Source organism: Triticum urartu, chromosome 2A, assembly GCF_056163025.1.
Source record: "Triticum urartu cultivar PI428250 chromosome 2A, HENAU_Tu73, whole genome shotgun sequence".
In the NCBI taxonomy this organism is placed as follows: domain Eukaryota; kingdom Viridiplantae; phylum Streptophyta; class Magnoliopsida; order Poales; family Poaceae; genus Triticum; species Triticum urartu.
In genome coordinates, this window is record NC_141874.1 from 261,586,117 (window position 1) to 261,591,414 (window position 5,298).

Genomic DNA, 5,298 nt, shown 5'->3' on the forward strand with positions numbered 1-5,298 from the left:
ATAGAACTGACAAGTTAAGCATGTTGGGGCTGGAGAAGTGTGAGGATGGTTGACCTTCCAGTAAGTTTGACCATGGAGTGCGATTTGACTTGAGATTAAGCATATTGACCCGAGATTAAGCCATAGTGACCCGAGATTAAGAAAAAAACGAAAATAAATTCTGAAAAAATTGAAAAAAATTGTTAGTAATGGCTCACTAATATGTGGTGTGCCATGACTAAGTCAGATACTAATGGCGCACTTCTAGGCATAGTAATCGTGCACTATAGGTGCGCCATTACTATCTTTGATAGTAATGGTGCACCAAATGTGCGCCATTACTATTTGTTACTAGTGGCGTGTTAACAGTGGCGCACCTATAGTGCACCATTAATAGCAAAAACTGGTGCGCCACTAACAACCTTTTTCTAGTAGTGTTACACCAAAGCTTGTGCCAATTCGGCCAAAAAATATACTGCAACATGTTGGTGCCATGTCATGACACCATGCCAAGTTTCATGATTTTCAGCCATGTAGTGTGCCATTAATAGCAAAAACTGGTGCGCCACTAATAGCCTTTTTTCTAGTAGTGTTACACCAAAGCTTGTGCCAATTCGGCCAAAAAATATGCCGCAGCATGTTGGTGCCATGTCATGACACCATGCCAAATTTCATGATTTTCAGGCGTGTTTTGGATTTAAAGGAATTAAAAAATCAAGTTTCTCAATCTTTCTGGCCGAACCACGATGCCCAGATGTTTGAATTTCATTCCCATTTCTTGGATGGGACCTAGAAATTCACCCAAGGACACACATGTGATTTTTCAACCAACTTTGGTGCACTAGAGCATGTGCTTGTAGTTCAGATTTGAATTATTCACATTAAATGTGCAGAAACTAAATTAATGTATAAAAAAGGCCAAATGAACCCGGAATAATTACAAAATTTAGCACGATACTTCTATTTGGTCTAATCAGCCTATGTAAAAAAATTAAGGCGGGAGAAGGAAGTGTACGTATGTTGTTTCGCACAGGGAGGTGACACGTTGCCTCTCAGAACCACGAGCCTTCTTGAGGGAAGCTCTAGTTTGCAAGAAGCTTACACCAAAGCTTGTCCCAATTCTGCCAAAAATTTTACCGCAACATGTTGGTGCCATGTCATGACACCATGCCAAGTTTCAGGATTTTCAGGCGTGTTTTGGATTTACAGGAATTAAAAAACCAAGGTTCTCAATCTTTCCGGCTGAGCCACAACACCCGCATGTTTGAATTTCATTCACATTTCTTGCATGGGACCTAGACATTCACCCAAGGCCCCACATGTGATTTTCAACCAACTTTGGTGCACTGGAGCATGTGCTTGTAGTTCAAATTTTAATTATTCACATTAAATGCGTAGAAATTCAATTAATGTATAAAAAAGGACAAACAAACCCGGAATAATTACAAAATTTAGCATGATACTTCTATTTGGTCTAATCTGCCCGTGTAAAAAAATTAAGGCTGGAGAAGGCAGTGTACGTATGTCGTTTCTAACACGGAGGTGACACGTTCCCTCTCGGAACCATGAGCCTTCTTGAGGGAAGCTCCAGTTTGCAAGAAGCTTATACCAAAGCTTGTCCCAATTCGGCCAAAAAATTTACCACAACATGTTGGTGCCATGTCATGACACCGTGCAAAGTTTCATGATTTTTAGGAATGTTTTGGATTTACAGGAATTAAAAAACCAAGTTTCTCAATCTTTCTGGCCGAGCCACGACGCCCGCATGTTTGAATTTCATTCCCATTTCTTGCATGGGACCTAGACATTCACCCAAGGACCCACATATATTTTTTTCAATCAACTCTGGTGCACTGGAGCATGTGCTTGTAGTTCGAATTTGAATTATTCACATTAAATGCGCAGAAACTCAATTAATGTATAAAAAAGCCCAAACAAACCCGGAATAATTCCAAAATTTAGCACCATACTTCTATTTGGTCTAATCTGCCTATGTGAAAATTTTAGGGCGGGAGAAGGCAGTGTACGTATGTCGTTTCGCACACGCAGGTGACACGTTCCCTCTCGGAACCAAGAGCCTTCTTGAGGGAAGCTTCGGTTTTCAAGAAGCTTACACGAAAGCTTGTCCCAATTCGAACAACAAATTTACCACAGCATGTTGCTGACGTGTCATGACACCATGCCAAGTTTCATGATTTTCAGGCGTGTTTTTGATTTACAGGAATTAAAAACCAAGATTCTCAAACTTTCCGGCCGAGCCACGATGCCCACATGTTTGAATTTCATTCCCATTTCTTACATGGGACCTAGAAATTTACCCAAGGATACACATGTGCTTGTAGTTCAAATTTGAATTATTCACATTAAATGCGTAGAAAATCAATTAATGTATAAAGAAGGCCAAACAAACCCGGAATAATTCTAAAATTTAGCATGATACTTCTATTTGGTCTAATTTACGTGTGCAAAAAAGTTAAGGCGGGAGAAGACAGTGTACGTATGTGTTTCAGACACGGAGGTGACACGTTCCCTCCAGGAACCACGAGCCTTCTTGAGGGAAGCTCCGGTTTGCACGAAGCTTACACCAAAGCTTGTCCCAATTCGGCCAAAAAAATTACCGCAACATGTTTCTGCCATGTCATGACACCATGCCAAGTATCATGAATTGCAGGCGTGTTTTGGATTTACAGGAATTAAAAAACCAAGTTTCTCAATCTTTCTGGCCAAACCACGACGCCAAGATGTTTGAATTTCATTCGCATTTCTTAGATGGGACCTAGAAATTCACCCAAGGACCCACATGTGATTTTTCAACCAACTTTGGTGCACTAGAGCATGTGCTTGTAGTTCAAATTTTAATTATTCACTTTCAATGCGCAGAAACTCAATTAATGTGTAAAAAGGCGAAACGAACCTGGAATAATTCCAAAATTTAGCATGATACTTTTATTTGGTCTAATCTGCCTGTGTAAAAAATATTAAGGCAAGAGAAGGCATTGAACATATGTCGTTTAGCACACGGAGGTGACACGTTCCCTCTCGAAACCACGAGCCTTCTTGAGGGAAGCTCCGGTTTGCAAGAAGCTTACTCCAAAGATTGTGCCAGTTTGGCCAAAAAAATTACCACAGCATGTTGGTGCAATGTCATGACACCATGCCCAGTTTCATGATTTCCATCGTGGTTCGGATTTACAGGAATTAAAAAACCATGTTTCTTAATCTTTCAGGCCGAGCCACGACGCCCAGATGTTTGAATTTCATTCCCATTTCTTGCATGGGACCTAGAAATTCCCGCAAGGACACACATGTGATTTTTCAACCAACTTTGGTGCACTGGAGCATGTGCTTGTAGTTCAAATTTGAATTATTCACATTAAATGCGTAGAAACTCAATTAATGTGTAAAAAGGCAAAACGAACCTAGAGTTATTCCGAAATTTAGCACCATACTTATATTTGGTCTAATCTGCCTGTGTAAAAAAATTAAGGCATGAGAAGGCAGTATACGTATGTTGTTTCGCACACGGAGGTGACATGTTCCCTCTCGGAACCACGAGCCTTCTTGAGCGAGGCTCCGGTTTGCAAGAAGCTTACTCCAAAGATTGTGCCAATTTGGCCAAAAAAATACCCCAACATGTTGGTGCCATGTCATGACACCATGCCAAGTTTCATGATTTTCAGGCATGCTTTGGATTTACAGGAATTAAAAAGCAAGTTTCTCAATCTTTCCGGCCGAGCCACGATGCCAAGATGTTTGAATTTAATTCGCATTTCTTGCATTGTCGGTGGGAACGACATCCCACCGACACCTATGGGATCACAAGAATCCCTACTATGCTTAGCGGGGCGCGGGGTCGTGAGAAGAGCGGATCTAACAGGTAGCACACGGTTCGTTTATCCAGGTTCGGGCCACGAGGATGCGTAAAACCCTACTCCTGCTTTGGTGGATCGTATATCTGTGTTCTGGAGCTACTATGGGGCGTGAGGAGCTCCAAAAAGCCGAATCCTTCTCCTGGTCGCCTCGGGCCTCCTTTTATAGAAAAAAGGGGTTGCCACAGTGGCACACAGGAGGTGGAAAGGGTACAGTGTTGCGAGGTTATCCCTCGCATTACATGACAAGGCGCATTTAATGCGTCTTGCTTAGGTGTCCTTGCTTTATTGGGGACGGTGGAGAAACTTGTCTCGTCCGTCGCCGCTCCTTCTTGTGTCGACACGCGCCCTGGCCAGCGACGCCTGCGATGCCATGTAGGTAGGCAGGCAGCTGAGGTGGCACAGTGGTGGGTCTTCACGAAGATCCGCATGCCGCCACGCAGGTACCTGCCCAGCTGGTTGGGTCAGCAGTTGCGTGCATGCGGTGGTGGAGGTTTAGTTGGTGTGGGCCTGATGGTGGCCCTGTAGATGTCCTCGGTAAGGGCCTTGCTGGGGCCCCGGCAAGGGTCTTGCCGAGGCGCCTGCTGTCATCCCTGGCAAGGCGCTTGCCGGGGGCCTTGTGGTCTTCCTCGGCTGGGATCCCGCCAAGGGTTGTCGTCTCCTTAGTGCGTATCTGATCTTGAATGACTTCAGGAAGATCTGCATGCCGCCACGGGGATGTCTCCCGAATCCTTGCCCTTTGGGGCGGTGGACTCAAGGGCAATTTTCTCCGTAGGCGCTGGACGAGTCGCCGCAGCAAGGGTCTTGCCGAGGCTGCTAGAATTGTCTCTCGGCAAGGATCTTGCCGGGGGAGTCCACTTCGTCCCCTTTGCTCTTCGTGGTCTTGGCCTTGGCGTCGTAGTTCTCTTGAGCTTCGGTCTTACCCTAGCTCACCTCCCTTGCCTTGCTTGGTGTGGTGGTGCCCGTGGCTCAGACTGCCCGTGCACAGTTATAGGGGTACAAAAAGTGTAGCCCTCTTTTTGTACACCGACAGGAGCCCCCGGGCCTGGGCCACACATAAGCGCAACGCGTTGTTGGGCTAGGCCCAAAAATGGTGCGCAGGCAGGCGGGGTGGTTTTTACCGTAGTAAGATTCTTCGCGCGCTGCGCTTCCCACGACTCCCGCGCGTGGTGTGGTGTGGGGAGGCGCGTGTGACATGGGCAGCATGCGTGGGGTTGGTTCCCGCGGGCATGCGTCACACCACAGTTAATGTGAAAGGAGGCGGCCCGTGTTTTCCCCCATAAGAAAGGAATAACCGCAGGCGCGCTGTTCACGTTCTCCTCTTTCCTCGTGCCTTTTCCAATCTCAGAGCCGTCGTTTCCTCTCTTCCTTCATTCCTAAGCTTCCGCCGTCGCCCGCTGTCGTTGCTTCGCCATCCGCCTTCCTCAGCCATCTAAACTTTTTGGTCGCC